Below are 27,451 nucleotides of genomic sequence, written 5' to 3' on the forward strand. Positions count from 1 at the left end.
CAAAGGAACTGCATACACATGCAATATGGAAGAGTTGGATTTGAGAATCATATGTGCTTCCAGATAATATGAATTCTGTCATCAAATTTTATCAGCTAATTGATTCTTTTGTTCATTCTTCACCACAACTGCTACATCATATTGACTCATAAGAAGAGGAAGTACTGGGGACTGATGTAGAGCAAATTATATTCCATGTATGTTATAATTGTGTCAACATGTACCACACTATTATGTATAACTATAATACAGTAATAAAAACATTAAAAATAAATTAAAAACTATTAATAAAGTAAAAAAAGGATGTTCCATTGGTAGACATAACAGTTATAATTTCTGTACACACACACGTACACACGCACGCACACTTGTTAATGGAGATATGAAGATATTACATTGGAATATAGACTATTGCTGAATACAAGAATGCAGGTCTTTTTACTGGAAGTCCCATTCAGAACTCATTTGGGCAGCCAGTGGTTAAGTTGGCATGTGATGTCATTCAGATCATTGCATAGTCCCATAGCCTCTCACCTTACTACATAGAACATAGCCTGAAGTTTTGGACACAGTAGATGCTTTGAGAAATTTTTTATATTCTTTGGCTATGCACAACTATGAGGAAAATAACCACAAAAAATCATCCATAATAAGGAAACCATATTTAGTAAAAAAGCATTAATTGTGAAGGTCATGACATTTTCTAGCCCACTTGTATTTTGTATATTTCAATATGCAGCTTTTAAGTACTTGGCTCCTAAATTTCATTAACTCATTCCATGTACATTTATTGAAGACCTTGCCTATGTCAGGCAATGTCTAATTTTATAAGATGGAAGCATGGATACGAAACGTAGAATTCCTGCCCTGAAGTTAGAGGTAACAAGGTAACAATACATGGTAAGAAGTGCATATAGGAAATAATTCGGGTACTGGATCCAGATCCACAAGGACTACGTCTACTGTCCCTATGTGGGGTATTGAGATCAATTGAATTAAGACTTCTCATGATCTCAAACAGACATTTTCATTACTTTATAATGGCATGATTTTTTAATGTAGTAATGAACAAATTCTTTTTTTTTATTGATTCCTTTAAGCTATACTTTGAGATAAGTTATCCACTAATTTAACATGACCATAGAATTAAAGTTTTCAATGTCCTCTAAGATTTTGTCACACAGTGCTTTGTGTATAATACCATACTTTTGCTAAAATGTTACACTTTTCAAAGATGCATATTTTAAAATATTAGGTACTTCTGACACAAAGAAAGTGCCCTTCATGGACAGCATTCACTTGAATGCATTTTTTGTAACAGTAACAGTGATAAGAACACAAAGCAATGGAGATGAACCAATAATAGAGAGGGAAATAGCCTACACGGAGGGGAACAGAAAGCTAAGACAAAAATAAAGATGTATTTATTTGTATTTCACAGGGGTTAAAGAAGTTTTTGCTAACACTCTTATAGTAGGTCAATTAATTTAAACATACTTCTGAAAATGGTGTTTTATGATATTAATTTAAATGTAGAAGATTAAAATATTTGTTTTGAAATCTAACAAGCCAATCAGACAACACTTACCTTAGACTTAGTATCTGGAAGAAAAGTTCTCAACCATGGCTGCTCATATAAATTCCATATATTGATACTGGAACTACATACTAATTTACTTATCCAGAATCTGTGTGGACCCTCATTGCATGTGTATTGTTTATTTGAGAGGTAGTCAACTTGACTGAGGTATAATTTTCATCCCAAAATGCACTCAGTTTAAATGAACAGTTCAGTGAGTAAGGACAAATTACTCACTGAACTGATATGTACTGACATGTAGCTACCATTTCACAATATGGAACATTGCCATCACACCCAGAAAGTTCTCTCCTGCCCCATCCCAGTCAATTCATCCCATCTTTGGCTTTAAACAAATACTGATCTATTTTCTATCACTATACATTAATTTGCCTAGAATGTCATATGAGTGAATTAATTCACAAAGTATCCAGCAAATATCATTTTAAAATTTCCACGAGTGATTCTTATACACAACTTTGGGAACCACTGATACAAAAGTTCCCATAATGAACAGAGTCAAAGACAACCAGCGTGAGATGGATATAAGGCACAGTGTTTGGATTCTAGAAGCATAGGTCTATTTAAAGAATGAATTGAAAAATCATACTAATAAAAATCATATGATTCAAAATTGAGAGCAATGACAAATTACTGGATGAAGAATGAGATTTATATTTCATTACTCATTGGGAACCTATAATGTGTCAATTACTACACAGGTAAATGAAACACCTGTCTCTCATTCATTGTCAAAGGCAAAGCCATCTCTCCCACCCACCTTTTAAAATTGTGCCTCAGAGGGAAATCAATAAAACACCACATCACATTATTTATCAGGATAAGACTGCAATATGGAAGAGGAATGAGGTCTGGGTTGAGGATACATTTTAATAGATTCTACCATGAACACCATAATAGGGCTTATTGGCATAAGCTGAAAGGCCAATTATCCGTTGTCATGGAGCAATGGACTGGAGTATGTCAGTATCTCCATGAGGATCTTTGCATCTGTTCTCAAGAGTCCCCATTTGCAAAATAAGGATTTTAAAACACATGCTTTCAAAGGTTGTTCCTGAAATCAACATTCTGGGATTCTGTTTTAGTGAATTTCTTAATAAAAATATTGCCTAACACCAATGCTTAATACAAGTTTGTAATGTTTGAAAGAGAAAGCTAAACAAAAATCAAAATTTCATTACAAGAGTTTGTGACTTCAGATTATCCCAGCTCCTAGGGGCACTACAGTATTTGTGTCAAGAATAAGACCTTAATGTGGGTTTCCTTTTCTTAGAGCTAAATGTGTTTTCTGAGCATTACGTAGTGCTGTATATTATTTTTAATATTCCTTCAGGAGTCATGCAGAAAGCCAAACAAGATGTCAAATTTTATTTGAAGAAATTATACCATCAGGCAGTTGCCCTGGCATTAAATCTTGTCCTTGTTACCATGCAAGAAAGGAAAGGTCTACAGAAATAACATTAGTTCAATGTTTTGAATGTTTATAGGCAAGAGCATTTTTCTCTGTTATCCATAGTAACACAGAGCTTTATGAACCACTCACAGAATAGACATTTGAAATCTAAATTCAGGTTAACTTAATACAGATCTTCCTAGTCTATCCATAAATTCACTGGGTCATGAAATTCACATATGCAAGAAAGTCTATGTAATCCACAAAATTGCACCTCTGTTTAGGTAATCATCTTGGAGATGCACGTTCACACTAAAAGAAAGGGCCAATATAGAGCATTTGGCTAGTTTAGAATTTAAAAAACCCCATATGCCTAATCACAATACAAAAAGTACATCCTAACACTGTTATTACAACATTCAAATGCATCTACACTGATGGGATTATCTTGCAACTCTACTAAAACAAACAACCAAAAGAATGCTCTGTGGAAAAACAATCAGCCCGCCTCCATTGAAAATATGGTAACATATGTGTGGATTTAAACTTGCTAAATGTCAAATACCTGAAGTTCAGGAAAGAAAAACACTTGTGAAATAAGACTTCCAAAGTAAAGGAAGATTTTTTAAAATGATAGAAGGTTCCTTATATAGGAGGACATCTCCTCACATGTACAGAATGGAAAGCAACCAGAAGGTCAAGGCAGCTCCCCGCACATGAGAAAGAAGAGTGAGGTGGGAGCTTCAGCTTAAAGAGCACCGCGAATTTACCTTGGCAAACCTGCGGGGAGAATCACACTCCAAAACGGAAAGGAAGGGCCCTGAGGGAGGAGTTAGAAGAAGGGGTCAAGGCAGGAGGATCCAGCCCCAGGGAAAGTGCCGACTGTGGGCAGGAGGCCTGAGGATGGCCCGCTGTCAGCTCAGTACCCATCTCCCTCCCTGCCTGCCCCTTGGGTCCCTGGTGAACCCTGATCCTGGAGAAGACCCGGAGGTCACGCTCACTCTAGGACAAAGACTCGCCCAGGCTCCTTGGCACTCCTGGGAATGTCTGGGGGTGGGGGGCACAGGGTGGGGTGTGTGGCTGAAGAGGAGGTGGCAGATGGGGTGCCCCCCTAATGGAGATGCACAGTTAATCCAGCCCAAGGACTCTGGTGCCACTGGGAGAGGTGGGGGCAGGATGTCTCCCATCCCCTCCTCTCCTCCTGCATCAGGGTGGGGCTGTCCCCGGCCATGGCCACGGTCAAAACAACGTCCTGTGGCAAACAAGCCCCGATTTTCTGGCCATGCTAACGAGAGCTAAGTGACGCGGTGGACGGAGAGGGGCTGCTGTTCCTGGCTCAATCTCTCTCTTCGACAACGATAATTTGCCACATCACCTCACCTTCCAGACACGGAGCATCAGAGGATTAGCTATTAAAAGAAAGACGTTTTCTCGCTCATTACAGCCTGCAATGTAAAACGTCCAGAGATGCAAGGAGACCTGTTTTCACCATTAAAGTAGAAATTATTTCTGGCGGCTTCGGGAGAAAATGCAATTATTTTCCTTCCTGGCACAGTGTTCCCACACTCACCTAGAGATGAGAGGACCCTATTAAAACGGGCTCATCTTCTTTTGAACGACGCCAATGGGTGACCTTGTCTGACCTGGGGGTGGGAGGCTGGTCCCCGAGTCCTCATCCCTCGGGAGCCAGGGTCACTGAGGGCAGAGGTAATTAGACAGCACTGAGTCATTGCCACTTGCATGCTCATCGCACCAAGGGGAAAGGAAACGCTGCAGAGAAGAGAGTGAGCGGTTCGGGCAGAGCCCACTCAGGTTGGATCGCTCCCGGCTCCCCTGGCTGCTCTACTCTGGCACGAGTCTGGTGCCCCTCCGCCCCCACCGAACCTCACGGTTTGCATCTGCTTAGCCACGGGTCTTTCCCCACTTGCCTGCCCTCGCGGGGAAGGAGAGGCACCTGTAGCTAGCTCCACCTGCACTCACACTGAGCTCACTGGCTTTGAGCAGGTCTCTCAGCCAGCTGTGTGTCAAGCAAAGTCGGCCGTGGCCGACGTCGCCGGCCCCCGGGATGGCGCACCACACAGCTTTTCTGACCACCCGGCTGGTCTCAGACTGGGCCCCTCGCCTAGACCCTCTTCTTCTGTGTTCCAAACGACAACCCAGTGTGGCAGTGTTGATAACTCAGTGCAATCTGATTCTCATAAATTCAGGATCAGCATTCTAAAAATGACTCATTGGCATCATCTGGCATCGTGAGCAATCATGTCACCACCCAAGATGGGTATCCACAATAGATGAGCAAGGAGAGGCCCCCACGCACACCTCACAGCCACCCTCTTTGAGACTTTTTTCATGCTGCATTGAGAATGCACTCTTATGATATTAGCATGGCACTGATCTATCCTAGTTTATGATTTTTTAAGATTATTCTTATTCTGGAGTAGAAACTAAATTCTAGGGGAATGGAAGGCAAAAGTTGAAGCTGTGTTTGCAATGTAGATGATAATGTGAGAGAGGTAGTCAGAGGACATGGAGAGAAATGTCTTTCCAAAAGACCAATTTTATAATGTCTAAAAAGTGTTTGCTAATGAATTTCAAAATAGGAGTAACAGGAAAGAAGGTAAATGGATAGCTCCTGGTTTTCTGGCTTCAATAACTGATTTTATGAGAATTTCGTTTACTAAAATAGGGAAGACTAGCCTTGGGGACATGTTTGAGGTAAAAACTTGGAGTTTGGAGTTCCATTGAACAATTAGTTTTCTGGTTATTTCAGGTAACTCTGAAATCAAATCTACTGGTGAACCCAATCTTGTTAAAACCCAGCAAGCACGACCCAACGCTCACAAAATTTAGTAATGAATCCCCTTTTTTATGTGGTTCCAACATAGGCTATAAAGGCACCATACTGGCAACTCTTACACAAGGAAATATTTAGTACAAAATTTGATCTATCATCCAGAAGTTTCTAATAAAAAAACATGGATATATATGCCATATATTCAGATGTTGGAGATTTTTCTCTTCTGACTCATGTATTTCATATCCTGTAGACCATATCTGGAATATGCTAGGAAAAGCAAAGATTTGCTTGGTCATTCTGAAGACCACTCAAGGGAAATGGTTTTCTTCCTGGAACACTCATATAGCAAAGGATGACAGTTATTTGACCATTTGCTCTGCCAATGACGCAAGTGCCACAACCTCAAGCATCTGGGCACATTATTACACTTCTCCATGTCAAGGGAGGATTTGTCGAGGCTGTCATTCTTGAAGACATGTAATAAAAATGTCATGATCTGCTTCCTTCTTAAGCGAGAGACAAAGCCTGGGTTGCCATGACACCAAACAATTTAATAAAAAGTAGAAAAATTCAATCAATCAATCAATCAGTCATTCCTTCCATTTCCAGAAAGATCAAACAACTTATGAGGCATAATGTGACCTATTCTTTTAATATCTTGAAGGGACAACCAGAACTTTTTCAACAACTTTCAGTATGATACAAACAATTGAGGCAAATAATTATTCTTTAAATTTCCTATTTAACTGGATATTTGAAACAAAAATATTAATGTTGCTGAAATGGGTTGATAAATATTCTGAAATTCACACATCACTTGACACCTCTGGGCCATTTACATTGCTTTCATATTTCAAGTTCATAACTAACGGAAATTGTGCCTACAATAACAGATTAACTTCCAGAACATGAGAACCCATTTTCCTATCACTGATTAGCAAGGTATAATATGAGAATGATGACTATAGGAAGTGAATGTGATTAAAACTCTTGTAGGGTTTTTGTGTTTTTATTGGTACATTATAGTTACACATCTTATTAGGGTTCATTTTGACATAACCATTCATATATAGAATATAATTTGTTTCACTACAGTCCCCAGTTCTTCCTCTCTCCCTCTCCTCCTACTTCCACCTGTTCCCCTTCCTCTACTGGTCTTCCTTCTATTTATTTATAGTTCTTTTTAATTGGTACTTTATAGATATGCATAAAGGTCAAATTCACTGTGGTATATTCATATATTGTCATGTAGTTTTGTTGCACTGAGCCAGTCATTGATTCTTATTCTCACACTTTTTGTGCAACAGTATGAATTTGTGAAATGGTTTTTGTGGAGTCGGAGTAAATTTTTGGCTGGCATGATGAATCTCTCTGATGCCACGGCCAGGATCTGTTGATTTAACTACCTTCTCTATCAAAATCAGTCTGCCCATCTATTACTTCATCACTAGGAAACATGATTTATGGTATTACAGAGCTAAACATAATACAAGATACACATAACGCCATGAATAAGTTTAATGTGCAAAGCATGCATAACAATCTTATACAGCAAGGAAATAACCAACAAATTTTCTTGGACCTACATAGTAACAAAAGCAAAGGGGCAAATACAAGCAATGACAAGAGTCACAGTGTTCCCAAGAGTGTTATCAAACAAAATTTTCATAAAAAACAGTTTTCCTGGTATTAAATCTGAAGAGAAATTAGTGGTGTGGGCCTTTATGTAATTGGAAAATGTATTATAGAGAACACTCAAAACCATCCTGGCAGTGAAGTATAATATGTAGCTAGTTCCACGTGACTCTTTTTGATGATACGCTTCAATGCAGGTGGATAGCACTATGTCAAAGGGTAATTTCATTAAAGTAACTCTACAAAAAGACAAAATAATGTGGTCTAAATGTGCATCTCTCTGATGATTTGGTTTGATTACTAAAATACAAATCTGGAAGAGTGAATGTAATATATTTCATTTAAGTTACATGTTTTATTTTTTCCCTTCATAACTCAGCTTTAGATAAGATACAAGCTGAAAAAATTAAGAGTATGCTTTCAGATGATAAAGTGGGGCAAACTTTTCCAAGTTGTATGATAAAGAACAACTCCTAAGTTTTAATCATTTTCTAACTAGCTATGCAGTAGCTATCAAATCATGAAAATTACTCACCTTTACTTAATGATCATTTCTGAATGGATGGCTACATATGGTATTTTCTCCAAAATATGAGTAAATGGGTTAACAAGTTCTCAAAGTTCAATGATATGAGCCAGTGTATTTGTTTTAATTGTTTTAAATTTTAGCCTGTATAATTCAGTGATTTTTAGCATATTCATAAGGTTGTACAACCACCAACACTATCTAAGTTGGGAACATGTTAAACACTCCCAAAATCCACCTTGGGCATATTAGCAGTCATTCTCCATTTTCCCATTGCTCAGTCACTAATCTGTTTCCTGCCTTTATAGATTGGCCTGTTCTGGACATTTCTTAAAAATGAAATCATACAATGCGTGCTATTTTGTGACTTTTTTTAATATAGCAAAATATTTTCAAAGTTCATCAATGTTGTAGAATGTATCAGTAACATTTCTTTTTATGGTTTAATAATATTCCATTGTATGGATATACAAAATTTTGTTGATTCATTCATCCATTGATGTATATATATTTAGGTATAATCACTTCTGGACTATAATGATTAACACTGCTATGAACATTTATTTACACAATTTTGTTTGAGCACGTTTTCAATTATTTTAGGTATATACCTAGAAGTGGGATTACTGATTCTTATTATAACTGCCAAACTATTTTCTAAAGTGAATTCACCATTTAATTTTCCTTTTAGAAGTGCATTTGGGAGTTCGCGGGAGCGCGAGAGCCGGGCCGGCGCGGTGGGGAGGATGAGGTGGAAGGGCGCATGGTCGGCCCAGCCATAACAGTTACCGCTGGGCACCGTGGACAATGTCCTGTGGCGGCCTCACTGGTCTTGATGTGCCGCCTGTGGCACCGTGCAGGGACTCCCTGTGCCCACCTGACCACTGTTAGACATAGGGCTGAGCCTGCCGTCCACCCCGCGAATATGCGCACATCGTATAGGAGATCCTGCCCAAGGAGCCCCCAGCCACCTCTTTTCCCTCCCTCGCCAAGGAGCTGACGCCATGCTCCTCACTCTCCCGGTTCCTACTGCTCTCCACCTTCGTGGGGCTTCGGCTCAACAAAGCCAGGAATTCTTAGAGTGCCCAGGGTTTGGCTGGTCTTCGAAACGAGCATCTTGGTGCTTCCTGAACTGGATTCCGCAGTGCCTGAGCAACGTAGGGGAGCTGAGAGATTACTGCCTCCAGCGGCGGGACCTCAGCTACACCAGCGATGCACACACAACCCTCTTGAAAGAGTTCGCAAAACTAATCCAGGCAACATGGACTTCATCCCCCAATGATGTGGTGAGCCCATTTGAGTTCAAGACCCAGATCCAGAGATATGCACAGCGTCTTGTTGGTTATAATCAGCAGGATTCCTGCTCAAGAGTTCCCTTACATTCTTCTGGATGGGCTCCACAACCAGGTGAACCGAGGTACAGTGAGGTCGAAGTTCGATCCTGAGAATCTCAATCATCGTCCTGATGATGTAAAAGAACGAGATGTAGAGGAAATATCTAGAACAAGAGGACAGTCGGATTTGGGATCTCTTTGTCGGGCAGCTAAAGAGCTCCCTGAGGTGCACCAATGTAGTTACTGCTCTAGTCTTTGATCCCCTCTGGGACCTTTCACTGCCCATTGCTAAGCAAGGTTATCCTGAGATAACACTAATGGACTACATGAGGCTCTTCACCAAAGAGGATGTGCTTGATGTGATGAACAGCCAACATGCTGTTGCTACCGAGCCAGAAAGAGATGTATAAAGTTCTCCATCCAGAGGTTCCCAAGGATCTTGGTGCTCCACCAGAAGTGGTTCTCAGAATCCGGAATATGATCTAGCAAGCTCACAATATTTGTGAACTCCCGACTAAAAGACCTGGATTTGACAGAATTTGCCTGAGAAAACATCAACCACACTGTTTATAACCTGTATACTGTGTCTAATCACTCCAGAACCCCCTTGGGTGGCTATTATCCAGCCTACTGCCCAAATCCAGTGACAGGCAGATGGCTCAATTTCCGTGACTCCAGGGTCATGCGCATGCCCTCCAGTCACGTCCTCACCGGCGACGCCACCCTTCCCAGTCTGTGAGGGGATCTTCGTCCACCTGTGGCTCTCTCCAGCACCTGCGCTTCCTGGGAAGACAGCGCCCTCTGGAGCCTACTGGGAGCATAGTCGCCTGCATCATGGCACCATTGAGGAGCTGGCACCAGTCTACTTGGACCTGTTCACCGGTCCAGTACAGGAAGCATCCAAGAGCCAAGAGCCCCCTTAATGCTACTGATTCTGAGGGCACCGGCAAGGGATGTCTTTGAGAAAAACTGGTTATTTCAAAGCCCAGCTTTTTATACATACTGTAATGAAAGTATTCAGACTGGAAACCCTCTCCTCTGCACCTCTTCACAGCTGGGAAGTTGGGCTGGTCCTTTTTGGTTAATTCTTTCAGTACAAGTTTCCTAATGCTAGCCCCCTGGGGTACTAGGTGAGTGTTGGCCAGGCTCAAGCACACCACAGTAGACCTCGGATCTAAACAAGTTTTTGTTTTGGGTTTTTCGTTTTGTTTTGGATGCAATCTAGCCGCCTGCAAGAATTGTGCCTTATATCATTTGGGAACCAGGGGGTAACAGCCCTTCCCTGACATATCCCTCAGTCCCTTCCCTTTTCCCCAGTGCTATGTTCAAACCCACTGGGGGAAGTAGGGTTCTGCTCTTAGCCCCTGGTATGTTGTGCATTGCAGTGAGATGAAGAGGGAAGGAAGTAAAAAGAAATTTCTTTTCATAGTGAATCAAGTTCTTCCTGCCCACTACCTCTTACTGAAACCAAAGTGAGGAGAAGAAAACAAATAATACAAATTAGCAAAGAAATCACTGACACTAAAAACAAGAAATTAACTAAGAAAAATCAATGAAATCAAAAGCCTGTTATTTGAAAAGATCAATAAATTTGAGAAATAATATTAATAAATATCTGTGCAGATTAAGTAAAGAAAAAAGTAAATACACAAGTTACCAGTATCAGAAACGAAAGAGGAAAATTTTAAAAAGAAATGAAAGAGGGGCCAGCACTACTGATTCCATGGACCAATTATTTTAAGAATAATACAGAAATAACGAAGTTGTTCTCATAGTTGATAACTTAAATGAAATGAATCAATTTTTGTAAAACCATAATTTAACAAAACCCACACAAGAAGAAAAAATCATCTTGATAGGCAATTAGCAAAGAAATTAAATGAATAATTGAGTGCCTTCCAAAATATAAAGCACCAAGTCCAAATGAATTTACCAGCAAATTCTACCAAATATATAAGAAGAAATTATGTCAATTATCTGAAATATTTTCCAGAAAAGAGAAATAGAGGGCATACCTCCTAAGTCATTCCTAGAGGTTAGTGTCACTCTAATACCAAAGCTAGATATAGACATTACAAAAAAAAAGGAAAACTAAAGACCAATGTCTCTCATGAATATAGATACAAAAAAATCCTCAATAAAATATTAGCAAAATGAACCCAGTAATGTATAAAAACAACTCTGCTACATGGACAAGTAGAATATATTCCAGATATCCAACCCTGGTTCAACATTCCAATATAAAATTAAATCAAACAAACTATTCTGCACATATACAAATATATCACAATGTTCCCACTTTATGTATGATTATAATGTACCAATAACAAATTTTAAAATACATACCAATGTTAATGTAATCCATCACACCAATTAGCCAATGAAGAAAAATCATATGATGATATCAATAGATGGATACAAAGCATTTTATAAGAATTCAATATGAATTCATCATAAAAAATCTCAGCAAACTGCTTGGCATAGTAGTGCTTGCCTGTAATCACAGCAAATAGGGAGTCTGAGGCAGGAAGATTGCAAGTTGAAGGCCAACCTCAGCAAATTATACCCTCATCAAGATAGCAAGACATCTCAAACTTTTTTAAAAAATGAAAAGGATGAAGGATGCAGCTCAGTGGCAGAATGCCCCTGGGTTCAATTCCCAGTACCAAAAACAAAACACTTTTTTTAAACTCAGAAAACTAAGAATAGAGGGAATTTCTTCAACTTGAAAAATACCTATTACTTTTGAGGAATCTTAATACTGATTTCCATAGTGGTTGTACTAATGTACCATCTCACCAAAATGTGTAAGTATCCCTCTCTCCCCACATCCTCACCAGCAGTTATTAATATCTATGTGTTTGATGGATACTATTCTAACTGGAATGAGATGAAATCTCAGCATAGTATTTGTTTGCATTTTCCTGATTCCTAATGAAGGTGAACTTTTTTTCTCATATTTGTTGACTGTTTTCATTTCTTTTTGCTATTTATTTATTTTGAGAAACATCTATGTAGCTCAGTTGGCCATTTATTAAATAAGGGTTTTTTTGGTGTTAAGTTTTTTGAGCTCTGTATATATTCTGGGTATTAATCCTCTGTCAGAAGAGTAACTTGCAAATATTTTCTCCCATTCTCTATACTCTCTTTTCATGGTCTTGTTTCCTTTGCTGTGCAGAAACTTTTTAATTTGATGCCATCCCACTTATTGCTTCTTGGGTTTTATTTCTTGTGCTTTGGAAACAATTAAGAAAAAAAAAAGAATGTAAAGAGAGGGCTTACAGAATGGAAGAAAATTTTCACCAGTTACTCTTCCAATGGGAATTTAATACCAAGAATATATAGAGGGAAATGAGGGGCGGAAGGGGAGAGGGGAAGGAAAGATGGTGGAAAGAGACAAACATCATTACCCTATGTTCATGTACAATTACACGAATGGTGTGAATCTACATTGTGTACAGCCAGAGAAATGAAAAGTTGTACTCTATGTACAATGAGTCAAAATGCATTGTGCTGTCATGCATAAGTAAATACAACATACAATAAGAAAAATGCCCAGAATATATAAAGAACTCAAACCTTACCACCAAAAACCAACCAAACAAAAAAAAAAACACTAATAACTTATTCAATAAGTGGTCAAAAGATCTAAATAGACATTTCTCAAAAGAAGAAACATAAATGGCCACCAAATATATGAAAAATATTTAACATCCCTAGCAATCAAGGAAATGCAAATCTAAAGTTCCTTATCTCACTTTGGTCAGAATGAAAATAATAATAATAAATGCTGGTGAGGATATGGGGGGAAAGGTACACTCATACATTGTTAACGGGACTGAAAATTAGTACAACCACTAAGGAAATCAATATAGGGCTTCTTTAAAAAAAAAAAACTAGGAATGGAACTTCCATATAATCCAGCTATCCTACTCCTCAGTATTTATATGAAAAGACCTAAAATCTGTATACTACATTGATACAGGCACATTAATGTTTATAGCAGTACAATTTACTATAAGTTACGGAATCAACCCAGATGCCCATCAGTAGATGAATGGTGAAGAAAATGTGGTATACATACACAATGGAGTATTATGTAGCCATAAAGAAGAATGAAATTATGGTATTTGCTAGTACATGGATAGAAATAAAGACTATTATGCTAAGTAAAATAAACCAGACTCAAAGTCAAGGGTTGATGTTCTCTCTCATGTTTGAAAACTAGAAATAAAAAAGGAATTTATAAAAGGATAATCTCACAAAAACAGAAGGGATATTAGTAGAGTAGAGGTAGAGGATGAAGGGTAAGGCAGGATGGGAGGAAGAGAGGAAAAGGAAAGAATAGGGCAATAAAGTTGACCAGATTTTGCTATATGCATGTATTAATACATCACAATGAATTCCATTTTATATGAAATTATAATGCACCAATAGAATATATAGATAGATAGATAGATAGATATAAATAATAGAGGGAAGATTATAAAAGTAGAAGGGGAATTGAGAAGGGAGAAGGGAAGGGAAAGAGAAAGTACTAGGCAATGTACTGGGGCCAAATGTTATGTGTATATAAGAATATGTCACAATAAGTCCCACTACTATGCATAATTATAATGCACTAATACATGAAAAAGAAAAAACCCTACAGTTAACATCAAACTTAGACAAACAAGATGCTTTTTCACTATTATCAGGAGTAAGTCAAGGATGTTCCCCCTCACTGCTAGTATTCAATATCATACTGGAAATCCAAGCTACTATAATAGGACCAAAAGGATAAAATATATGGAAGATTAGGAAGGAAAAAACTTGTCTTTGTATGTAGGTGACATGGTTATCTATGTAGAAACTTTTAAAAAAGAAGTCCTCAAAATAATAATATGCTATTATAGCAAGTTTGCTGTATATAAAGTAGAAATACAAATGTGAATTGCTTTCATATATATCAGAAATGCAAAACTGGAATTTGAAATTTAAAATACAACATCAATTACATTAGTACAGAATAATGAAATACTTACTTATAATTCCAACAAAATATGCACAAGACCTACATGGGGAAATGGATGAAAAGAGCAAAATAAGTCTAAATAAATGGGGATACTACATGTGTATGGATAGAAAGACTCAATATAGTCAAGATCAATTGTTCCCAAATTGATCTATTGATTCAATGACATGCCAATTAAAATCTCAGGCAGTTATTTTGTGAATATAAACAAACAATCTAAAGTTTATATGTATATACAGAAGATTCAGAATAGTCAATAAAATATTGAAAGAAAAACTGACACTACCCAACTTCAAAACTTACTATAAAGTCACAATGACTAAGTGCAGTATTGGAAAGGAATAGAAAACTGATGAATGAATCAGACTGGAGAGTCCTGAAAAAATACATAGTCAACTGATCTTTGCAAAGGAGCAATGACATTTCAACAGTCTTTAAAACAAATGATGCTAAAACCACAGTACAACTACATGCAAACAATAAACAAAAAGAATCCAGGTAAAACCTCACACATTTCAAAAAAAATTCTAAATGAATCATAGACCTAAATGAAAAATTCAAAACCACAAAACTATTAGAGGATAATGTGGGAGAAAATCTATATGTCCTTCAGTTTGGTGATGACTTTCTTAGATACAACAGCAAAAGCATGATTCATGAAAGAAAAAAAAAAATCCATAAGTTGGACTTCATTAAAATTTTAAACTTCCCTGTGAAAAAGACTATTAAGAAAATGGAAAGATAAGCCACAATTCAGGAAGAACAGATTGCAAAGCACACAGCCAATAAAGATTGGTGTCCAAAATATAGGAAGGTACCTTTTTTTTTTTTTTTTTTTTTTTTTTTTTTTTTGCGGTGCTGGGGATCGAACTCAGGGCCTTGTGCTTGCAAGGTAAGCACTCTACCAACTGAGCTATCTCCCCAGCCCAGAAGGTACCTTTTTCTAAAAATATATATTTATTGTAAACAAATGGGATACATGTTGTTTTCTGTTTGTACATGGAGTAACAGCATACCATTTGCGTAATCATACATTTACATAGGGTAATGATGTTTGATTCATTCTGTTATTTTTTCCTTGCCCCCCACCCCTCGTTTCCATCTATACAGTCCCTCCTTCCTCCATTCTTGCACCCTCCCACCCCCCATTATATGTCATCATCCACTTATCAGTGAGATCATTCACCCTTTGGATTTTTGAGATTGGCTTATCTCACTTAGCATGATATTCTCCAATTTCATCCATTTCCTGCAAATGACATAATTTTATTATTCTTTGTACTTGAGTAATATTCCATTGTATATATATATACCACAGTTTTTTTATCCATTCATCAATTGAAGGACATCTAGGTTGGTTCCACAGTCTGGCTATTGTGAATTGAGCAGCTATGAACATTGATGTGGCTGTATCTCTGTAGTATGCTGATTTTAAGTCCTTTGGGTATAGGACAAGGAGTGGGATAGCTGGGTCAAATAGTGGGTCCATTCCAAGTTTTCTAAGGAATCTCCACACTGCTTTCCAGAGTAGCTGCACTAATTTGCAACCCCACCAGCAATGTATGAGTGTACCTTTCTCCCCACATCCTCGCCAACACCTATTGTTGCTTGTGTTCTTGATAATCGCCATTCTAATTGGGGTGAGATGGAATCTTAGGGTAGTTTTGTTTGCATTTCTCTTATTACTAGAGATAGTGAACATTTTTTCATATGTTTGTTGATTGCTTATAGATCTTCTTCTGTGAAGCGTCTGTTCATATCCTTAGCCCATTTGTTGATTGGGTTATTTGTATTCTTGGTGTAGAGATTTTTGAGTTCTTTATATATTCTGGAAATTAGTGCTCTATCTGAAGTATGAGTGGCAAAGATATTCTCCCACTCTGTAGGCTCTCTCTTCACATTGCTGAGAGTTTCCTTTGCCTAGAGAAAGCTATTTAGTTTGAATCTGTCCCAGATATTGATTCTTGCTTTTATTTCTTGTGCTATGAGAGTCCTGTTGAGGAAGTCTGATCCTAAGCCAACAAGTTGAAGATTTGAACATACTTTTTCTTCTATAAGATGCAGGGTCTCTTGTCTGATTTCAAGGTCCTTGATCCATTGTGAGTTGATATTTGTGCAGGGTGAGAGATAGGGGTTTAGTTTCATTCTGTTGCATATGAATTCCAGTTTTCCCAGCACCATTTGTTGAAGAGGCTATCTTTTCTCCAATGCATATTTGTGACCCCTTTGTCTAGTATGAGAAAATTGTATTTATTTGGGTTTGTGTCTGTGTCCTCTATTCTGTACCATTAATCTACCTGTCTATTTTGGTGCCAATACCATGCCGTTTTTGTTACTATTGCTTTGTAGTACAGTTGAAGTTCTGGTATTGCAATACTCCCTGTTTCATTCTTCCTGCTAAGGATTGCTTTAGCTATTCTGGGTTTCTTATTCTTCCAGATGAATTTCATGATTGCTTGCTCTATTTCTGTAAGGTATGTCATTGGAATTTTAATTGGAATTGCATTGAATCTGTATAGTACTTTTGGTAGTATGGCCATTTTGACAATATTAATTCTGCCTATCCAAGAACACGGGAGATCTTTTCATCTTCTAAGGTCTTCCTCAATTTCTTTCTTCAATGTTTTGTAGTTTTCATTTTAGAGATCTTTTACCTCTTTGGTTAGATTGATTCCCAAGTATTTTATTTTTTTTTGAGGCTATTGCAAATGGAGCTGTTTTCCTCATTTCTCTTTCAACTGTTTCATTGCTTGCATATAAAAATGCTTTAGATTTATGCATGTTGATTTTATAGCCTGCTATTTTGCTGAATTCATTGATGAGGTCTAGAAGTTTTCTGGAGGAGGTTTTTGGATCCTCTAAATATAGAATCATGTCATCAGCAAATGGTGACATCTTAAGTTCCTCTTTTCCTATTCGTATCCCTTTAATTTCTTTGGTCTGCCTAATTGCTCTGGCTAGAGTTTTGAGGACAATGTTGAATAGAAGTGGTGAAAGAGGGCATCCCTGTCTTGTTCCCGTTTTTAAAGGGAATGGTTTCAGTTTTTCTCCATTAAGAATGATGTTGGCCATGGGCTTAGCATAAACAGCCTTTACAATGTTCAGATATGTTCATACTATCCCTATTTTTTCTAGTGTTTTGAGCATGAAGGGGTGTTGTATTTTGTTGAATGATTTTTCTGCATCAGTTGAAATAACCATATGATTCTTATCCTTAAGTCTATTGACATGATGGGTTACGTTTATTGATTTATGGATGTTAAACCTCCTTGCATTCCAGGGATGAACCCCACTTGATCGTGGTGCACAATTTTCTTAATATGTTTTTGGATACAGTTTGCCAATATTTTGTTGAGGATCTTTGCATCTATATTCATCAAAGATATTGGTCTAAATTTTTCTTTCCTTGATGTGTCTTTGTCTGGTTTGGGTATGAGGGTGATATTTGTTTCATAGAATGAGTTCGGTAGGGTACCCTCCTTTTCTACTTCCTGGAATATGTTGAGAAGTATTGGAATGAGTTCTTCTTTGAAGGTCTTGTAGAACTCGGCTGAGAATCCATCTGTTCCTGGGCTTTTCTTGGATGGTAGGTTTTTAATGGCTTCTTCTATTTCATTGCTTGATATTGATCTGTTTAAATTGTGTATGTCCTCCTGGTTCAGTTTGGGAGGAGCATATGTCTCTAGAAATTTGTAAGTGTCTTCCGTAGTTTCTATTTTGTTGGAATACAGATTTTCAAAGTAGCTTCTCATTATGTTCTGTATCTCAGTGGTGTCTGTCGTGATATTACCTTTTTCATCACGAATTTTAGTAATTTGAGTTTTCTCTCTCCTTCTCTTTGTTAGTGTGGCTAAGTGTTTCTCTATTTTGTTGACTTTCTCAAAGAACCAACTTTTTGTTTTGTCAATTTTTTGAATTGTTTCTTTTGTTTCAATTTCATTGATTTCAGCTCTGATTTTAATTATTTCCTGTCTTCTACTACTTTTACTGTTATTCTGTTCATCTTTTTCTAGGGCTTTGAGCTGTAATGTTAGGTTATTTAGTTGTTGACTTTTCATTCTTTTCTGGAATGTGCTCCATGCAATGAATTTTCCTCTTAGTACCGCTTTCATAGTGTCCCAGAGATTTTTTACACCTTTTTTTTTTTTTTTTTTTTTTTTTGCCGTGCTGGGGATTGAACCCAGGGCCTTGTGCTTGCAAGGCAAGCACTCTACCAACTGAGCTATATCCCCAGCCCCTGTCCCAGAGATTTTGATATGTTGTATCGTCATTCTCATTGACCTCTAAGAATTTTTTTATCTCCTCCCTCATGTTTTTTGTTATCCATGTTTCATTCAATAGCATACTATTTAGTCTCCAGATGTTGGAGTAATTTCTGTTTTTTATTTTGTCATTGATGTCTATTCTCAGTCCATTATGAGCTGATAGAACACAAGGCAGTATCTCTATTTTTTTGCATTTCCTAAGGGCTGCTTTGTGGCATAACATATGGTCTGTTTTCGAGAAGGTTCCATGTGCTGCTGAAAAGAAAGTGAATCCGCTCGTTGATGGATGGAATATTCTATATATGTCTATTAAGTCTAGGTTATTGATTGTGTTATTGAGTTCTATGGTTTCTTTGGTTGGTTTTTGTTTGGAAGATCTATCTAGTGGTGACAGTGGTGCATTAAAGGTCACCCAGAATTATTGTGTTGTGGTCTATGTGATTCCTGAAATTGAGAAGGATTTGTTTGATGTACAGGGATGCACCATTGTTTGGGGCGTAAATATTTACTATCATTATGTCTTCCTGATTTATGGTTCCCTTAAGCAGTATGAAATGTCCTTCTTTATCCCTTCTGACTAACTTTGGCTTGAAGTCCACTTTATCTCATATAAGGATGGAAACCCCGCTTTTTACTGAATCCATGTGCATGGTAGGTTTTTTTCCCATTCTTTCACCTTTAGTCTGTGGATGTCTTTTTCTATGAGATGAGTCTCTTGCAGGCAGCATATTGTTGGGTCTTTCTTTTTAATTCATTCTGCCAGTCTATATCTTTTGATTGATGAATTTAGGCCATTAACGTTCAGGGTTATAATTTTTTTTTCCACAGAGATACCACAACTGCTTTATTTTTTTTTTGACTTGCATTTCTTTTTTTTATTATTGTATACAAATGATATACATGTTGTTTCTCTATTTGTACATTGAGTCAAGGCATACCATTTGTGTAATCATAAATTTACATAGGGCAATGATGTTTGATTCATTATTTTTTTCCCTTCCCCCCCGACCCTCCCACCCCTCTTTTCCCTCTATACAGTCCTTCTTTCCTCCATTCTTACCACCCTCCTTATCGCTAATCCTAAACCTAACCCTAACCCTAATGCTAACCCCTCCCACTCCCCATTATATGTCCTCATCTGCTTATCAGCAAGATCATTCGTCCTTTAGTTTTTTGAGATTGGCTTATCTCACTCAGCATGATATTCTCCAATTTCATCCATTTGCCTGTAAATGCCATAATTTTATCATTCTTCATTGCGGAGTAATATTCCATTGTATATATATGCCACCGTTTCTTTATCCATTCATCAACTGAAGGGCATCTAGTTTGGTTCCACAATCTGGCTATGGTGAATTGAGCAGCAATGAACATTGATGTGGCTGTATCTCTGTAGTATGCTGATTTTAAGGCCTTTAGGTATATGCCAAGGAGTGGGATAGCTGGGTCAAATGGTGGTTCCATTCCAAGCTTTCTGAGGAATCTCCACATTGCTTTCCAGAGTGGCTGAACTAATTTGCAACCCCACCAGCAATGTATGAGTGTACCTTTTTCCCCACATCCTCGCCAACACCTATTGTTGCTTGTGTTCTTGATAATCGCCATTCTAATTGGGGTGAGATGAAATCTTAGGGTAGTTTTGATTTGCATTTCCCTTATTACTAGAGATGTTGAACATTTTTCCATATATCTGTTGATTGCTTGTACATCTTCTTCTGTGAAGTGTCTGTTCATTTCCTTAGCCCATTTGTTGATTGGGTTATTTGTATTCTTGGTGTAGAGTTTTTTGAGTTCTTTATAGATTCTGGAAATTAGCGCTCTATCTGAAGTACGAGTGGCAAAGATATTATTTCACTCTGTAGGCTCTCTCTTCACATTACTGAGGGTTTCCTTTGCTGAGGAAAGCTTTTTAGTTTTACTCTATCCCAGTTGTTGATTCTTGCTTTTATTTCTTGTGCTATGGGAGTCCTGTTAAGGAAGTCTGATCCTAAGCCAACAAGTTGAAGGTTTGGACCTACTTTTTCTTCTATGAGATGCAAGGTCTCTGGTCTGATTCCAAGGTCCTTGATCCATTTTGAGTTGAGTTTTGTGTAGGGAGGTTTAATTTCATTCTGTTGCATATGGTTTTCCAGTTTTCCCAGCACCATTTGTTGAAGAGGCTATCTTTTCTCCATTGCATATTGTTGGACCTTTGTCTAGTATGAGAAAATTGTATTTATTTGGGTTTGTGTCCATGTCCTCTATTCTGTACCATTGATCTACCTGTCTATTTTGGTACCAATACCATGCCGTTTTTGTTACTATTGCTTTGTAATAGAGTTGAAGACCTGGTATTGAGATACCCCCTGCTTCGCTCTTGCTACTGAGGATTGCTTTAGCTATTCTGGGTTTTTTATTCTTCCAGATGAATTTCATAATTGCTTGCTATATTTCTGTAAGGTACATCATTGGGATTTTAATTGGAATTGCATTGAATCTGTATAGCACTTTAGGTAGTATGGTCATTTTGACAATATTAATTCTGCCTATCCAAGAACATGGGAGATCTTTCCATCTTCTAAGGTTTTCTTTAATTTCTTTCTTTAGTGTTCTGTAGTTCTCATTGTAGAGGTCTTTCACCTCTTTTGTGAGATTGATTCCCAAGTATTTTATTTTTTTCGAGGCTATTGTGAATGGGGTAGTTTTCCTAATTTCTCTTTCTGATGATTCATCACTTATGTATAAAAATGCATTGGATTTATGAGCATTGATCTTGTAACCCGCTACTTTACTGAATTCACTTATGAGTTCTAAAAGTTTTCTGGTGGAATTTCCAGGTTCCTCTAAATATATAATCATGTCATCAGCGAACAGGGATAGTTTGAGTTCTTCTTTTCCAATTCGTATCCCTTTAATTTCTTTGGTTTGTCTAATTGCTCTGGCTAGAGTCTCAAGGACGATGTTGAATAGAAGTGGTGAAAGAGGGCATCCCTGCCTTGTTCTAGTTTTTAGGGAGAATGCTTTCAGTTTTTCACTATTTAGAATGATATTGGCCATGGGCTTAGCGTAGATGGCCTTTATAATGTTAAGGAATGTTCCCACTATCCCAATTTTTTCTAGTGTTTTGAGCATGAAGGGGTGCTGTATTTTATCGAATGCTTTTTCTGCATCTATTGAAATAATCATGTGATTCTTAACTTTAAGTCTGTTGATATGGTGAATGACATTTATTGATTTCCTGATGGTGAACCAACCTTGCATCCCTGGGATAAAACCCACTTGATCGTGGTGCACTATCTTTTTAATATATTTTTGTATGCGATTTGCTAAAATTTTGTTGAGAATTTTTGTGTCGATGTTCATTAAGGATATTGGTATGAAATTTTCTTTCCTTGATGTGTCTCTGTCTGGTTTAGGCATCAGGGTGATATTGGCTTCATAGAACGAGTTTGGGAGGGTTCCCTTCTCTTCTGTTTCATGGAATACTTTGAGGAGTATTGGAATGAGCTCTTCTTTAAAGGTTTTGTAGAACTCGGCTGAGAACCCACCTGGTCCTGAATTTTTCTTTGTTGGTAGGCTTTTGATGACCTCTTCTATTTCATTGCTTGAAATTGATTTATTTAAGTTGTGTATGTCCTCCTCGTTCAGTTTAGGTAATTCATATGTCCCTAGAAACTGGGGTCCTGGTGATAGGATGCAATCAGTTGGTCTGGGGGTCCTGGTGGCAGGGAGCAGTCAGTCGATGTGAGGGCCCCAGAGGCAGGGAGTGATCGTTCGGGCTGAGGGATCCTGGAGATGGGGCTCAGTCAGTCCGGCCAGGGGTCCTACAGGGCCTGGCTGTTGTCTCAAAATGGCAGCAGACAGGTGTAATCAAACCTGCAGGTACTGTGACAGTGAACTTCCAGGCAACAGCAGGCAGCTGGTGCTCCACTGGCGGACGGCGATCAGTTTGCTGACTGTAGTCAGAGGATTGGGAGGTGAACCTCCTGCATTGGGTGATGGATAGGTGTAAGGCAGGCGATGGACAGGCGAGAGGCAGGCAAATGGTGGATGATCGGAAGATATCTTAAAACTCAACAAGACAATCAGTCCCATTTTGAAAATTTCAGGAGATCTGAACACATACCCCACTGACAATGATTTACATCACAGGCAACAAAATCAAAATTAAACAAACAGTAATACTTCAAACTGTAAAATTTCTGCACAGCAAATATATAATAATAATAATAATAGAGCAAAGAAAAAACCCACTGACTGGAAGAACATTTTTGCAAATCAATATCATATGTATAAGGAGCTAATAGTCAAAATATATAAAGAATTCAAACTGTATAGCAAGAAATCAAAGAAACCAATGTAAAAAAAAAAAAAGGTGATGGGGGAAGGTTCATCCATGAGTACTAAGCTATAGTTAGATAGTAGCAAGAAGAAAATATGTAAGTTTTGTCATTAAGAAATGATAAAAATAATAAATAAAATGGCCTAAATGGTCTTGAATATCAAAAAAAAAAAAAAAAAAAAAACCGGGAGAAGAACCTAAATAGACATTGTCAAAAGAAGAAATACAAAAGTCCCACAAAACATGAAAATATTCTTATCATCATTAATCATTGAGGAAGTGAAAATTAAAACCACTATATTACCTCACACTTGTTAGAATGGTTATTATATTTTAAAAAAGCAAATATTGGGGAGGATACAGAGAAAGGGGAGCACATGTGCGCTACTGGTGGGAGTAGAAATTAACACAGGCATTATGGAACACAGCATGGAGGGTCCTCAAAGAAATTAAAAATGGCTCTACCATATGATTCAGTAATCCCACAACTGGGTATATATATAAAGGAAGTAAAATTGATATGTCAAAGAGATACCTGTACTCTCATGTTCATTGCAGCATTATTTACAATAGCTAAGATATGGAACCAATGTAAGAATCCATCAATGAATGAATTGGATAAAGAAAATGTGTTATTAAAATGATCCTCAGCCTAACATTGGATGGTGTTATGTCACCAAAAACCCATTTTAAGTTGAAAATACTATCATTCAAATGTGCATTTAATTCACCTAACCTACTGACCATCATTGCTTAGCCACACTCTACATTGTAGAGCATCACTTTTTTACCCTTGTGATCTTGTGACTGACTGGGAGCTGCAGCTTACAGCCAATGCCCATCAGTATGAGAGAGTATTGTGATATATATTGCTAGTCTTGGAAGGGATTGAAATTAAAAATGCAGGTTCTACTGAAAACATATTGCTTTTGTACCACAATAAAGTTAAAAAATCATCAGTCAAACCATCGTAAGTAAGGAACTGTCCATATATACATGATAGAATACTATTCAGCATTTAAAAAGAAGAAAATTCTGTCATTTGTGACAAAATGGATGAACCTGGAGGACATTACGCTAACTGAAATACACCAGACATGGATATATAAATACAGTATGACCTTACTTAAATATGGAATCTATCAAAAGTTGATCTCATAGAAGTAGAAAGTAGAATTGTGGTTGTTACCAGAGACTGGGGGCATGCGAATGGCTAGAGAAAGGAGAGATGTTGATCAAAGGGTACACATTTTCAGTTAGAGGAATAAGCTTTAGTGATCTATTTCACAAAGTGATGACTATAATAAATAATAATGCATTTTGTATTTCAAAACTGCTCAAACAGCAGATTTTAAATGTTTCACCACAAAAATGCTAGGCAGGGGGCTAAAGATATAAGTCAGTTGGTAGAGTGCTTGCCTTGCATGCACAAGGCCCTGGATTCAATCCCCAGCACCACCAAAAAAAAAAAAATACTATGCATGTGAGGTGATGAAATTATTATATTAGTTTGATTTAATGATTCCACAATATGAACATATATCAAAACATCACATTGCATCCCATAAGTATATAATATATGATGCTATTATTTGTTAATTAAAAACAAGAAGACATACAGATGGTAAATAAACATGAAAGATGTTCAACATCTTATGCTATCAGGGAGTTGAAAATTAAAGCAACAATGAAATAACTACTACACAGTTATTAGAATGACTAAATTTCTTTATACTAATAATCCAATGCTGGCAAGGATATGGAACAAAAGGAGCTCATGTTCCCTCTTAAGGGGAATGTAGGATGAACTTTGGAAAACAATTTGGCAATTTCTTACAAAATTAAACATTCTCACCATATGATTCAGCAATTGCATCTAGTATTTACCCAAATGAATTCAAACTTATGTTCACACAAACATCCACACACAAAACTTTACAGCATCTTTATTTATAATTGCTAAAATTTGGAAGCAACCAACATGCCTTTCAATATCAACAGGTGCATGCAATATTAATCCACAATAAAAAATAACTATCAAATCACGAATAGACATGGAGGAAGCTTAAATTCATATTGCCAAGTAAGATAAGTCTTAAGAGGCTATACTGTATAATTCCAAATAAGTAATATCCTTTTTATTGGGGGGTTGCTGGGAATGAAATCCAGGGCCTTGTGTATGCTAGGCAAACACTACCACTGAAGTATATCCCCAGCTCCCAACTACATAACATTCCTGGAAAGGGAAAACAAGTAAAAAGACCCCTGGTGTAAAGGAGAACATGGTTTGAAGGAGATGGTGAGAGGGATAAATAGATGGAGTACAAGAGATTATGTTACTATTATAATAAATGTACCATACTAATGTAAGATTTTAATAATAGGGGAAATTGGGGAGGAGTGTGAGGCAGTATATGGAAACTGCACTTTCTGCACAATATTTGTGTAAATTTAAAATTGATTTTTAAAGTCTACTCTTAAGACATAATCATATATGCATGAAATATAATTTGCTACATTTCAGTCTCCAGTACTTCCTATTTCTCTCCCCTCCCCCTCCCCGTTCTCCTTCCTCTATGCTACTGGTCTTCTTTCTATTATTTTTTGTTTTTTTTTAGACTGATACTTTATAGACATGCACAAAGGTAAAATTCACCATGGTATGTTCATATATGTACATGACATAATTTAATTCCAGGGGCCTGTCAACAGATGAATGGATAAAGAAAATGTGGTGTGTATATATTTAATGGAGTTCCACTCAGCCATAAACTCAGCCATAAAGAAGAGTGCAATTATGGTTTGCTAGTAAATGGATGGGACAGGAGAACATCATGCTGAGTGAAATAAGCCAGATCTAGAAAGTCAAGGCTCAAATGTTTTCTCTCTTAAGTGGAAGCTACAGTAAAATAAGAGGGGAAGTGCTGGTGGATCCCATGAAAACAGAAGGGAGATCAGTGGAGTAGAGGAATGTTACAGAAGAGGGGAGGGATGGGAAAAGGGAAAAGGGAGGAACTGCAGAAAAATAGTGTATTAGTTGAAAACCAACACAATTTGAAAACTACACTCAGAAAGCATATCACAGATATTTTAGTGTGGAAACTTTACAAAACCAGTGTTACTAATTACCCACCACAATCATAAAAACCTTATCAAAGCAACTATAAAACTAAAGCATAAGTAAATAAATGTACTTTCCCGGTGAATGTCTCATTTTCATATTCTTTACCTATCTATCTATATACATATATAACTAAATACACAGTTGTGCTGTATAAGGCTATTATTTATAAGCCTCTCAATTTTTGGAGGACTTCTACTATAAATAATAGTTTGAGTTTAGGGATAGCTGATTGGAAGCCATTATTCCTGACAGTAATTAGATAGCAGGACAAGTGGCTGTTGAAGCCACTTTTAATTTTCTATAATAAAAATGAAATCATCTGCATATAGAAGGATGTTTATTCTTCTGTTTTTTATGATCAGGTTCATGAATCCAAATAATCCAAAGTGGTATCCAGTAATTAAGGCACAATTTAAAAAGGAAAGAATAACCAAAATACATGCCACTTTACTCTGTTCGAAATTGTTATGTATCTGTGGGAGGTAAAAAAAAAAAAAACTGTTTACTGACTCCTGTCTTTCTCAGAGGTTTCAGAGTAGAGCTTCTATAAAAGAATCAGTAACCAGAGTGCCATACAGTGTTCATAGACTTTAGCACATACAATTTCTTTTCATGTATCAAATACTAAATAACAATCCATAAGAGAAGAAATTATATTTTTCCCAGTGGATAATCCTCTAAAATGAGGAATATGAAATTTGTCATTAATGTATTGCTATTCTGAGATATTATCTGCTTATCTCTACAACATTTGCATGAGAATCCAAGATTTACATTTTGTCAAGAAAGAGACCAACATATATTATTGATGGATTGTTAATAAGGTCTATCAGTTGGGAGAAGTAATGAAGCTGCCCTTTTGAAATAATTTAATAGCCTATATTTTGAGTTCAGAATATGAGACTCCAGTGGTACAATTATAAGGGTAAACAAATTGCAAGTATTTGAAGGCATTATTCAGAGTAATATTTAAATAATTTGGAGTTAAGAATCTTCATTAGATGCTTTGTTTAATTGGAGCTATAAAACCCTTTTTCAACATGAAAAGTACCACTGATGCCATTTAAATTAAGAGGGCTGGAGAATCTAAAATCAAGGGGGAAATCTGTGACCATACACCAGAGCAAATTGAATGACTGTATGGAGATTTTGTGCTCACATTTTGAAGCAACAGAGCTAAAATTAGATGAGCAAACAACCAGCTATATTTAGTCATTCTTAAGGTGATGAGAACAGTACACAGGAACTTGCCCAGTAACCAATGAATCTTCTGGTCTCTTCAACTATAGATAGTAGGATTCATCATGGGGATGATCAATGCTGTGAATGACATTTTCTACCTAGTCCAAAATTAGCTATAGGAGGAACTGGGTCTACAGGTGTGAACCAATGCACCCTGCTAGTACTTTAATTTGTTATCTTGAATATTTCCCTTATTTTCT

The 27,451-nt window shown here is 37.1% G+C and overlaps 1 pseudogene; it reads left to right on the forward strand.

Moving 5' to 3' along the window:
- The first annotated feature begins 840 nt into the window (after positions 1–840).
- LOC124971656 (ubiquitin carboxyl-terminal hydrolase 2-like) lies at positions 841–10,024 on the forward strand (annotated as a pseudogene).
- The last annotated feature ends 17,427 nt before the right edge of the window (positions 10,025–27,451 follow it).

The sequence above is a fragment of the Sciurus carolinensis genome, chromosome X (assembly GCF_902686445.1).
Source record: "Sciurus carolinensis chromosome X, mSciCar1.2, whole genome shotgun sequence".
Taxonomy (NCBI): domain Eukaryota; kingdom Metazoa; phylum Chordata; class Mammalia; order Rodentia; family Sciuridae; genus Sciurus; species Sciurus carolinensis.